This window comes from Engystomops pustulosus, chromosome 6, assembly GCF_040894005.1.
Source record: "Engystomops pustulosus chromosome 6, aEngPut4.maternal, whole genome shotgun sequence".
NCBI lineage: Eukaryota > Metazoa > Chordata > Amphibia > Anura > Leptodactylidae > Engystomops > Engystomops pustulosus.
The window spans coordinates 265,302-278,612 of record NC_092416.1 but is presented as its reverse complement, the minus strand read 5'-3'; the positions used below and the strand labels follow the sequence as shown (position 1 = coordinate 278,612).

The 13,311-nt window shown below is 47.1% G+C and overlaps 1 long non-coding RNA gene across 1 annotated transcript; it reads left to right on the top strand.

The window, feature by feature from the left end:
• Nucleotides 1-616: 616 nt before the first annotated feature.
• Nucleotides 617-13,110, top strand: LOC140065281 (uncharacterized). The gene is made up of 3 exons (XR_011847875.1): nucleotides 617-946; nucleotides 2,240-2,339; nucleotides 12,907-13,110. It is a non-coding gene; the product is annotated as an uncharacterized lncRNA (long non-coding RNA).
• The last annotated feature ends 201 nt before the right edge of the window (nucleotides 13,111-13,311 follow it).

The window sequence follows — 13,311 nt, the reverse complement described above, 5'->3', positions numbered from 1 at the left end:
CCAAAAACTTCTTTTTCAATCCGGTTTATTGAGTAATACTCACACAAAAAGTAGACGTATCAAAAACATGATGAAGGGAGGGATGGACGTAGGGACTCACGATACAACAAGGTGCATGACCGCTGTTTCGCGCCGCAGCGCTTCGTCTGACTTGCCTGTTCAAACAATTCTAAACATATGGCCTTTAAAGCTTTTAGAGGCCCGCCCCTATTCATTGTGAGCATCCTATTGGTGCTCGCGAAACAATATAGTTTCTATGTTTAATAACAAAAACACTGCCTTCTAGCGTCATATAAAGCAAAGACATGCGTTACTATAAGTACTTACCTAGGGCTAATTGCGTTTTGGCAATCTCCTCGCTAGTAGCGTTTACCTATAGGGGTGGATGGCCGTGGCGGTGCCAACCCCAAGATGGCGCCAACCCCGCGGCGTCCGCTGCCGGGCTGCACTTCCGGGGGCATGGCTCACGCTCGAACCATTCCCCAATCGGCGTGCGCTCTGGAGGGATGACACCGGTATCGCGATAGCTCACTAAGGTGGTACTAGAATAAAGTTAGTATGTGGTTACTATGGAGATAGTTACTATGGTGCGCTGGTGTTCCGGCTGCACGTCGCCTCGCTCTGCTTCCCCTCCTGGCTTGATCGTGTGTGTGTGTTTGTGCCGGCATCAGCGGCAGCAGCGGGGGGTTCCCCCGTACTAGGTGCCGGCTGTGTACCTGGTGTTCCGGATGTCCCGGACCTTGTGAACGCGGAGTGCGGACTTCGGGGGTTTCTTCTGTCCGGGGCAGTCCAGGGCTTAGTGGCCAGCTGTTTGAGGTGCCGCTCCGGACTGAGGTGCTGCTCCGGATCTGGGACCGTGGAGCGTGGTGCCCGAAGGTAGGGGACTTCAGGCTGCTGAGGACCTGGACGTCGGGCTGCAGTCTTGGACCGCGCTGGGCTCCATCGGGTAATCAGTGAAACGCCGTTAGGATGCCTATTGCCCCTACTGTTCCTGCTGCAACTGCCCATGCTGTGTGATCAACTGACTTGCTGCTGCTTATTGTCCCTTCTGTTTGAATGATGGACCTGCTGCCAATTGTCTCTGTAGTTTGATCAATGGACCTATTGCCTATTGCTCCTGCTGTCTGACCAACAGACCCGCTGCCTACTGCTCCTGCTGTTTGACTAACAGACCCGCTGCCTATTGTCCCTGCTGTTTGACCAACAGACCCGCTGCTTATTGCTCCTGCTGTTTGACTAACAGACCCGCTGCCTATTGCTTCTGCTGTTTGACTAACAGACCCGCTGCTTATTGCTCCTGCTGTTTGACCAACAGACCCGCTGCCTATTGTTCCTGCTGTTTGACCAACAGACCCGCTGCCTATTGCTCCTGCTGTCTGACCAACAGACCCGCTGCCTACTGCTCCTGCTGTTTGACTAACAGACCCGCTGCCTATTGTCCCTGCTGTTTGACCAACAGACCCGCTGCTTATTGCTCCTGCTGTTTGACTAACAGACCCGCTGCCTATTGCTTCTGCTGTTTGACTAACAGACCCGCTGCTTATTGCTCCTGCTGTTTGACCAACAGACCCGCTGCTTATTGCTCCTGCTGTTTGACCAACAGACCCGCTGCCTATTGTCCCTGCTGTTTGACCAACAGACCCGCTGCTTATTGCTCCTGCTGTTTGACTAACAGACCTGCTGCCTACTGCTCCTGCTGTTTGACCAACAGACCTGCTGCCTATTGCTCCTGCTGTCTGACCAACGGACCCGCTGCCTATTGCTCCTGCTGTCTGACCAACAGACCCGCTGCCTATTGCTCCTGCTGTCTGACCAACAGACCCGCTGCCTATTGCTTCTGCTGTTTGACTAACAGACCCGCTGCTTATTGCTCCTGCTGTTTGACTAACAGACCCGCTGCTTATTGCTCCTGCTGTTTGACTAACAGACCCGCTGCTTATTGCTCCTGCTGTTTGACCAACAGACCCGCTGCTTATTGCTCCTGCTGTTTGACCAACAGACCCGCTGCCTATGTTCCTGCTGACCAACGGACCCGCTGTCTATTGCTTCTGCTGTTCAGGACTCTATATTGATGCAGGACTCTATATTGATGCAGGACTCTATATTGATGCAGGACTCCATATTGATACAGGACTCTATATTGATGCAGGACTCCATATTGATGCAGGACTCTATATTGATGCAGGACTCTATATTGATGCAGGACTCTATATTTATGCAGAACTCTATATTGATGCAGGACTTTACATTGAACCTGGATGTACAGGAAGGGCAATCTGGAGATGTATGGTGCCCTGATGGACAGTGCGTAGCCTTGGACCCTGGATATGTCAGCAAAGGTATGAGCCCTTGGAGAGACCAGAACCTGGGGGGCAATGGTGGTCGCCCAAATGTCTTGACTACTTGGGGGGTTAGGGATGATCCTGGTTTCCGGGATGTAACCTCCCCCTGTATGGGGCCTGTCGGCTATCAGTATGAGGTCCCTGGGTTCTCAAATGGGAGTATTCCGGACAGGAAATGTTCAGGCAGCTGCCATTGGATTAAAACCGAGACGGACTATACTATGGCCAGGGATGGGATCCCGAAGGGGTCAGACTGGGTACCGCTAGCTCCTAAATGGGTATATGGTAAAAACTCTGATTATGGGTCTCTGCCTTGTCTGGCCAGGTCCGATGATTACGGTTTGGTGCATGAACTTAGTTGTGAAGAAAGTCTGAAGTGGCCATGGTACGGCAGATCTGCATCTGTACTGTCATCCTCTGGAGATGTCAGGGGGATTAATTGTACTAACACCAGTACCCCTGAGCAGTGTTCAAGTATTAATCACCTGAATGGGGGTAAAATTGCTACAGAAGTTAGCGATAAAATGAATAAGGTTGGGTTTTACATTAACGTCTGTAGTCGTGCTGAAGGGATAGAACCTGTAGGGCCAAGTATAAATGAGTTGGATAATGGGAACTCAAGAATTGTGTTGTCAAGATATATGTTAATTGTTATTAAGAAAGGAACTCCAAAGGGTTGTCTAAGATGACCATGGGTACCGAAAGAAGTGATGAGACCGTATAGGGGATGTAAGGGTGGAAGAAAGTGTAAAATATCAAAGAGGGGGATGAAACCGTTTATTCCCTCCATATTGACAGGGAATGTCCGGTCCATTGTGAACAAAACTGATGAGCTGCAAAGCCTGGTTATGTATAAAAAGTCCATCTCTAACTGCTGCTTGCTGTGTTTCTCAGAGACATGGCTGCACGAAAATATCAGTGATGCATCGGTGTCCCTGCCAGGATTTAGTCTCTTTAGGTTGGACAGGTCTGGGCTAAGTGGTAAAAGTCGGGGAGGGGGTGTAATGGTATATACCAACGATTCCTGGTGTCCGAAGGGACAGGTAACGATTCGAGGTCAGCATTGTTGTAAGGACATTGAGATTTTGGCAGTAGCAATCCGACCTATATATCTACCAAGGGAATTTACAGTAGTTGTGGTGATTGTCACATATATCCCCCCCTCTGCAAAAAGAGAAATCGCGAGTGACACTCTGCAAGCGGTGGCTGGAGATATGCAAACTAGGTACCCGGATGGTCTGATAATCGTCACGGGTGACTTTAATCACGTGGACGGGAAAAAACTATTTCCAAAGTTCTGGCAATATGTCATCAACCCAACCAGAGGAGAGAATGTCCTGGACCTGTTGTTGGTCAATGTTAAAGATGCTTATCGTCCAGTTACTCTGCCCCCGTTAGGAAGATCTGACCATAATCTAACCCTGTTATACCCCAAGTATTACTCAGTGAGACACAGTAATCCCATTAGCTCTTTCCAGGTCAATGTGTGGTCTGAGGAAGTGGAGTGTGAATTACAATCATGCTTTTCAACAACGGACTGGGACTTGTTCTTTAGTGAGTCTGGAGGGGACATTAACATGTGTGTGGACATGGTGACTGATTACATTAACTTTTGTGTAGGTTCTATAGTGCCGGTCAAGACTATTAGGAAATACCCTAATTCTAAACCATGGGTTACTAAAGAGCTCCAGGTTCTACTGAAGCAGAAACATAAAGCATTCCGGGTAAAGGATGGGGACTTGTATAGGGAATCACTGAAGCAGGTTAAAGTTATGATTCGGGAATGTAAAAATAGATATAAAGAGAAACTGGAAGGCAAATTGGCTGCCAACCAGGTCAGTGAGGTCTGGAAGGGTATGAAACTAATAACAGGGATGCAAAGATGGCTGGTTTGGCAGGGGATAGAGATAATGCGAATGCCCTGAACTCCTTCTTTAATCGGTTTAGTACAGGGGAAGGGACCCCATGTACCAATTATGTTGGGGACACTAACGAGGAGGATGTTATATTGGGAAGTAGGGCCAATAAAGATGTTGGTTTCTCAATTCTGGCAGAGGATGTAATACGTGAACTAAATAAACTAAAGGTTAGAAAGTCGTCAGGTCCGGACTGCGTAAGCGCGAAGATCCTTCGAATGTGCTCTGGGGAACTTGGCCCTGTTTTCTGTGAACTGTTTAATCGTAGTATTTCAGCTGCTGTGGTTCCTACGTTATGGAAGACGTCGTGTATTATTCCGGTCCAAAAGGTCAGGGCTCCGAGAGAACCAAATGACTACCGCCCGATAGCGTTAACACCAATAATTATGAAGGTTTTTGAGCGTTTTATTTTGAGACGTCTTGCTGAAGTAGTTGGACCGTATCTTGACCCTCTACAATTCGCATAGCAACCACGTCTGGGTGTGGAGGATGCGATTCTTTATCTGCTCCACAGGGTATACCTGCATCTGGACGAGCCGGGGTCTGAGATCAGGATAATGTTCTTCGACTTTGGGAGTGCTTTTAATAGGATTATCCCGAAACTTCTATGTCAGAAATTGGGTAAAATGGGGGTTGGTTCTGGCCTAATCCAGTGGATCTATAATTATCTGATATTAAGACCGCAGAAGGTGAAAATTGGAAACACGGTGTCGGATGTGGTTGTGAGTAACATTGGAGCCCCACAGGGGACTGTTCTTGCCCCGTTTTTATTTACCATCTACACTGCAGACTTTCAAAAAAATAGAAGTCAGTGTTTCCTGCAGAAGTATTCGGATGACACTGCGATAATAGGGTGCATAAAAGAGGGAGATCTGTCTGAATACTGGTCGACCATTGATGTGTTCTCGGAGTGGTGCGACACAAATGGCTTGGAATTGAATCTATCTAAGACCAAGGAAATGGTAATCAGTTTCCGAAAAGAACGTGATACTGATGGTGAGCCTACAAAGAAGGGGTGTCGCAGTGGAACGCGTCACAAACTATAAGTATCTGGGCGTCTATCTGGATGATAAGTTATTGTGGCATATAAATTCAGAGAAATTGTATAAAAAGGCGTCCGGGAGACTGTACTTTTTAAGATCGCTCAGGTCCTTTGATGTGGACCGGAGGATGTTGTTGTCCTTTTACCAGTCTGTAATTGGAAGTGTTTTATTCTATGCGGTGGTATGTTGGGGAAACAATGCTCGCACGACTGACTTAAACAAATTTAAGAAATTGGTCAGGAAGGTGAACTCAATTGTTGGCTCTAAGACAGAGGATTGGGAGTCAGTCCTGTGTGCACGTATGCTCTCCAAATTTAAGTCCATTGTATGTAATGAGAAGAACCCACTACATAACTCACTGATGGGTCTGCGTAGCACATTTAGTGATCGGTTTCTGCATATTAAATGTAGAACGAATCGTTTTAAAACCTCCTTTATACGGAGGGCAATTGCATTAGTTAACATGGGCAAGTAATTAATATCCGTAACCATGGTGCTTTTTCTATTTTTCTTACTTTTTTACTGTTTTTTAAAATTACTTTTTTATCTACTTGTATATGTATGCTGTATTTTACTTGTTTGTATATGTATAATTGTGATCATGAATGGAGGTGTTGTTGTTGTCGTTGTGACAAAGTCAATTTCCCCTGTGGGGACAATAAAGCATTCTATTCTATTCTATTCTATTCTATTCTATTCTATGGAGATAGTTACTATGGTCTCTACAGGGTAAAACTAGAACTCTGAACAAGAACAGGTCTAATACACATAATGAGAGGTTCGTTTTTTCCTTTAATTTTACACCTCAAGCTGAAATAATGAAATCAGCTATTAGGTCCAACTGGCACATAGTTGAAGCTGACAGAGAGCTGAATGAGATAGCGGCCAGAGGACCCCTAATAACATTTCGCAGGGGTAAGACAATAAAGTCGGAATTGGTCCACAGCAGTTTTAACCCCGCAGGAGATAATTGGTTGGAGAGCTCAGTACCGAAAGGGAATTACCGATGTGGGAACTGTAACCATTGCCCACAATTTGATAAAAATAAAGAAGTAAAATGTGGAGACCAAAAAATTAAGATCAACCAACTCATAACATGCAGAACGGATTTTGTGGTGTATATAATTTTCTGTACATGTGCCAGGTTCCACATAGGAAAAACTATAAGGAAACTTAATACCCGCTTTACTGAACATCTAAGATCCCTTAGAACAGGCCATGGGGCTCCTAGATTGATCGAACATGTCAGAACACACCACAACTCGGACCCCAAATCATTAAAATTCGCTGGTATAGAACGGGTCCCTATTCCACGAGGAGGCGTGACAGGCAGCTTCTCCTGCTGCAAAAAGAAGGGAGATGGATTTTACAGACGGGGGCCCTAGGACCAATAGGGCTAAACAATAGAATTGATATATCCCATACCAATAGTCCACTCCGCATCAAGCTATGATACCTTAGTTCATCTATAATAAGTTTAAATGTAGTTGCTGAGTGCATTTGTTCTCTAAATGGGAGTGTTCACTGAAAAGTAATTGTTTATATCTCAGATACGCTAATCCCATGTTTTGTGTCACTAAGTGTTTGTGACACTTTTAACCCTTCACACATGGCCATAACCACCCCACAAGTCTCGCCCCACTCCTGCCTTCATCCTATATTTTAGCGTTTACAATGAATACTAAGTGACCGTTACCTGTGGCGTAAACTCAAATGCTTCACAGTGTCTCCATAGTAACCACATACTAACTTTATTCTAGTACCACCTTAGTGAGCTATCACGATACCGGCGTCATCCCTCCAGAGCGCACGCCGATTGGGGAATGGTTCGAGCGGGAGCCACGCCCCCGGAAGTGCAGCCCGGCGGCGGACGGCGCCATCTTGGGGTTGGCACCGCCACGGCCATCCACCCCTATAGGTAAACGCTACTAGCGAGGAGATTGCCGGAACGCAATTAACCCTAGGTAAGTACTTATAGTAACGCATGTCTTTGCTTTATATGACGCTAGAAGGCAGTGTTTTTGTTATTAAACATAGAAACTATATTGTTTCGCGAGCACCAATAGGATGCTCACAATGAATAGGGGCGGGCCTCCCGGGAGGTTTAAAAGGCCATATGTTTAGAATTGTTTGAACAGGCAAGTCAGACGAAGCGCTGCGGCGCGAAACAGCTGTCATGCACCTTGTTGTATCATGAGTCCCTACGTCCATCCCTCCCTTCGTCATGTTTTTGATACGTCTACTTTTTGTGTGAGTATTACTCAATAAACCGGATTGAAAAGAAGTTTTTGGGTGAGTGCCATTCTACTGTTTTCCTTTACATTTGTTCTGGAGAGATAATGGGGCTTATTTACTAAAGGTCCCATGACCGCATTTTTGTTGGGTTTCCCGACTTTTCGGGGATCTTGCAAGGGATTGTGTCGCACGCGATCAGTTTGTGTCGTAATCGTGCAAGCTTTCACAAATCGGGGGCAGGCCATTGGACAGATTGGAACTGAGCACAGGATTTAACATTTAAAATTGTGTCACTAGCCAAGCACTTACATGCACCAGGAAGAAGAAGGTGAACTCCGACGGAGCTGAGCGGGGAAGCGACACATACAGGATATCGGGCGCACGCTCGTAGTGAATTCCGGCAGGCTTCTTCCTCGTTGGACATTCTGGATCGGGGATCGCTCAGTGACCGCGTAAGTAAATGTGTCCTATTATGCTTAGGAACCGGCTCTTCTCCAATGACATCTGAGGCACGGGAAAGGGCATCCTCCTTGATATTCTTCTCTGCAGGTCGGAAGTGGATCATCAGGTTAAAGCGGGAGAAGAAGAGTGACCTTGGGACAGATTTACTTACCCGGCCCATTTGCGATCCAGCGGCGTGTTCTCTGCACAGGATTCGGGTCCGGCCGGGATTTATGAAGGCAGTTCCTCTGCCGTCCACCAGGTGGCGCTGCTGCGCTGAAAATCATCTCAACGCGCCGGAATGCACCACCTCGGACCAGGTGAAGGTAAGCGCTTCCCAAGCGACACTTTTTCGGTTCTTAAATGCTGCGTTTTTTCCGAATACGTCGGGTTTTCGTTCGGCCACGCCCCCCGATTTCCGTTGCGCGCAAGCCGGCACCGATGCGCCACAATCCGATCGCGTGCGACAAAATCCCGGGGCAATTCAGGTACAATCGGCGCAAATCGGAAATATTCGGGTAACACGTCGGGAAAACGCGAATCGGGCCCTTAGTAAATGACCCCCATTGAGCTGTCTGGAGGTATGAGAGGTTCTTATGATCTGTGTAAACGCAGACTGGATGGCGAGCTCCCTCCATAAGATAACGCCATTCTTCCAGGGCAAGTTTAATGCCCAAAAGTTCTCGATCCCCTATAGAGTAATTCTTCTCTGTGGGAGAAAAGGTTTTAGAGAAGAAGCCGCATGTGAGTGTTCAGCCCTTAGGCCCTTTGTGGGTTAACCTGCACCTACAGAAGATGCATCCACCTCGAGAATAAAAGGCTTCTCCTAATCAGGTCTGGAGAGAACAGGAGTCGTGGCAAAGGCGGACTTTAAAGCCCTTTAAGGCGTGGATTAGCGCCCTTCTTGGTGAGAGCGATGATGGGAGACACCAGAGTAGAAAAATGTGGGATAAATTGCCTGTAGTAGTTCGAGAAGCCCAGGAACCTGTGGATGGCTCGTAGACCTTCTGGACGCGGCCACTGCAGAACTGCCAACAGTTAGGCTGGATCCATTTGGAGACCTTTGTCGGAGATTATGTAACCGAGGAAAGGTAGGCTTCGTTGGTGGAACAGACACCACTCAAGCTTGGCGTAGAGACAATTATCCCAGCTGGACTTTATAACAGCTGGAGCATTACAAAGTCCTAATGGCATCACAAGATATTCAAAATGTCCAACTCGGGTGTTAAATGCTGTCTTCCATTCATCAACCGTGCGGATCCGGATGAGGTTGTAGGGCCCACGCAGGTCCAGCTTGAGAAAATCCTGGAACCACACAGGCGGTCAAGAGCTCCGTGATCAACGGCAGAGGATAGCGGTTCTTAACTATGATCCTGTTAAGTCCGCAATCGTCAATGCAAGGAAGCAAGGAGCTGTTCTTCTTGGTAACAAAGAAGAATCCTGCGCCTGAAGGAGAGGAGGACTTCCGTATGAAAGGTCTTTGCAAGTTCTCCTTAATATACTCCTACATGGCTGTGGTTTCGGGAACGGAGAGCGGGTACACTTGACCTCGGGGAGGAGAGGTACCTGGCAACAAATCAATAGGGCAGTCATAGGGACGGTGAGGTGGCAAGGTCTCTGTCTGCTTCTTGGAGAATACATCAGTGAAGTCCTGTTAACACGTTGGTAGACCTTCCAAAGGCTTGGGGGACACGGAGGAGATCAAGACGGGTACTGGTAGAGGAGCCACCATACAGCGGGACTGGCACTCTGAACCCTAACAAAGAATTTCCCCCATCATCCAGTTGAGTACTGGTGCATTGAGCTGCAGCCACGGAAGGCCCAACAGGATGAAGGACGTGGGCCGTGGAAGGACATAAAAGGACAGTCTCTCTCTGTGCAGCACACCGACCTGCAAGGACAGAGACTTGGTGCAGTACTGAACCGGGTCAGAGAGGATTTGGCCTGTGACAGAGGAGATGACCAAAGGCTTCTTGAGGCAAAACACAGGGATGTGATGCCCGGGAGACCAGAGCGGCCTCCACGAAGTTCCCTGCGGAACCGGAGTACAAGAAAACAGAGACTTGGATCTGGGTGCCGGTGCCAATGCTGAGGAGCACTGGAATCATCAGGCGTGGAGAAGCTTGGCTTACAACTAGGGACGCTTCCACCAAGAACCCTAGGTACTGGTGTTTTCCGTACGCTGGCGATGGACAGGACAAGTCCCGTTGAAATGCTCTGTGCTGACACAATACAGGCAGAGGTTTCCCTGACATCTACTGATACGCTCCTGGGAAGAGAGTCTGTCCACCCCCAAAGGCTCATATGCAGATGGTATGACCGGAGGCTGGAGCGGCCTTTGTAAAGCAGGAGCCAGGTGAGGAAGACGTTGTGGGTGGACTTGAGATTGTTTGAGGCGTAACTCTTCGGCACGCTCCCTAAATCGCACGTCAATCTGAGTGGCTAAGGTGATGAGATCACCCAGGGTAGACAGCAGATGTTGTATATTGTATAAATAAACTGTCTTCATCTTCTCTTCCAAAACAAAACAACGGGGAATACAAGTTCAAAAAGTTTAATTTATGTCCCCTCAATCAAAATTCAAAAATTCTGTAAGCAAATCTTGCCTGTTAAGGGATCATTTAAAAGTGCACTGAGGTGTATCACCCCTTTTGCACAAACTATGTGGAGGTGGTCTTGTAGTACATTTATGTTTGAGTGGCTGTACCTCTTGTTATGCCATACTTGCTGATGCAGGTCAGCCTTGGAAGTTGTTATCTTGACCAGTCACACAGATTTGGGGGTCACCTCTTGTCTAAGCCTGTATTAGGGAAAAACCATCTACAGGGCTCTGAGCTGGAGTTAAGCCTAAGAATTTTAATAGTACCTAAATAAAATTGGATTTTTCTAATGATCCCTTAAGAGGCAGGAGTTGCTTACTGAATTTTTCATCTTCTCTTCTCTGCTTGGAGTTTAACATCTCCTTTCGGGCGCAGCACATCCCTGTCACTTTGAATGTTGTGGCTGACTCTCTTACGCGTTTTCGTTGGTAGGAGTTCCGGGGCTACCATCCTTCAGCGGCATTGGATGGCAGGGAGTGCCCCTCCCTGCTATGGGACCTGATCCGCAATTGATCGCCCTGGTCCGTTCTTTGATGGCTCCTAGTACGTGGAGGCAATATGGTAAGGCTTGGGACTCCTGGCTGGCCTTGGCAGTAGGGAAGGTGTGGCTTCGAGTAACTCCGACAAGTTGTTGGTCACCTATAGTTATTTGGGATTCCTCCGTGACTCTGTGCAGGTTTTGAGAAATGTCTGGTAGAGGTGAGTGTGTCCCCAGCTGAGTATGGTACGCACTTGTTCTGGATTTGAGCAGCGACGGAGGCTGCCAGGGCGGGTCTCCTTTACCCAGATGTGATGTGTATGGGGCGCTGGTGCTCTATCTGTTTCTCTTGGTACATCCGACCTGATTTGTTACAATAATTATGTGTGTTGTTTAGTTCCAGGTTCCAGTTTTCAACCTCAAGCTCCCCGTCTGTTTGGATTCTCGGGCACGTTTTTCAGGCAGCACAACACGCAGAAGTTGGCCCCTGAGCAGGATTTTGGATTTACATGGTGCCGAATTCATTTGGCAAGGAATTAGGGGTTTATTGTTGTCCCAAGTCCACGGGTCCTGACGTACTGGTAATACATGCAGGTGGCAACGATTTTGATTTCCTTAGGGTTGCTGAGTTGTTGACCATGATGCGCTCTGATGTGGACCGTTTATCTGTGTTTTTCCCAGTGTGGCAATGGGCCAGGGATGCAGAGGCTTTAGGCTGTTTCCATCGCACCATGTATTTTCCCACATGGCTCGTTTTATCAGATCCAAGTCGGGAGTTGTGGTGCGGCATAGAGAGTTAGAGGGTAACAACAGCGTCCTCATATACTCTGATGGAGTCCACCTCAACGACATAGGCCTTGATATATTCCTGTCTGGATTGCAGGATGGAGTAGAGCAATCCCTCTTCCTGTTGGGTAGTGGATGGAGCTCCGTGTAGGGGTACACAGGCTCCTACTGGCAGAATTTAAGAAGACCATGTTGGATTATTACTGAAAAGAAAAAGAGAGGGTTTGTTTAGCGGCTCACCTCCACCTTTAGTCGTGCTCAGGAGTACGTCCGGTCCTCGACGTTTGCCACAAAAGTTTTGTGCCATGATTAAGGGTGCATGCAGCACCTGAAACGTGTAGGCCCTTATTCCACAATATGTAATATCTGGTGTTGCCATTGGGATGTCTTGTTTGATTGTATATTTTCCGGAATTGGAAGAAAATAAAGATTCAAAGTTTTAAAAAGCCTTATCGGTGCCAGAGTGAACCTTATTCATAAGCATGTTGGATTATTACCTGGAAGTCGGAGTGCCGGAGGGGAGTCCGTCTGGGCAGACGATTCAGTGCATTCTTCTAGAGAGAAGAACGTTTATAATGTCTGATTGTGTTCATGTTTAAATCGTGAAGACACCATAAAAAGAGAAAATAAATAAGTTGTGACCGTCTACCACCCAACAGGAGGCTTCAGTGTCAAGTTACTTATTACAAAGTTTTATATATATAGTTTTATACGGTTATTTTATGGGGTTTGTTTACGGGTTATATCCTTGTAAGTTCTTCAAGGTTCCAATGCTGCTTCCTACCATCAGTCTGACGTGTGCCCCCAACTGTTATAAGGAGGGTACACACGGACTGGAGGTGAGGTTATACAAGGGGTTAAAGCTGTAAATGAAGGTTATGGTGCACTTTAAAAGGGGGGTGGATTTTGTGTTCCCACCTACTGTCAAATTTACTCCTCCCTCTTGCTGCGGTATATAGGCGCTATCTCTGCCTCCCTACTTCCTCTTTTCCCGTGCGTTGGGAGCTATCCCTCCTTCCCAACCTGAACGTTGTTGTATTGTGTTATTGCTTTCATGTTTTGTAGTAAATTCTCAAGTCACAGCTGGCGGAATTTCAGAAGACCATGTTGGATTATCGCCTGGAAGTCGGAGTACCGGATGGGAGTCCGTCTGGGCAGACGCGTCAGTGCATTCTTCTGGAGAGAAGAATGTTGAGAATGTCTGATTGTGTTCATGTTTAAATCGTTAAAACACGAAAAAAAGAGAAAAATGAATAAGATTTGACCTTCTACCACCCAACAGGAAGCTTCAGTGTCAAGTTATTTATTACAAAGTTTTATATATTTAGTTTTATAAGGTTATTTTTTATGGGATTTGTTTACGGGTAATATCCTTGTAAGTGCCTCTATGGCTTCAAGGTTCCCATGCGCTTCCTGCCACCAGTCCTGTACTGTACCTGTCACTGTGTGCCTGACTCTCTGTGACTCTGA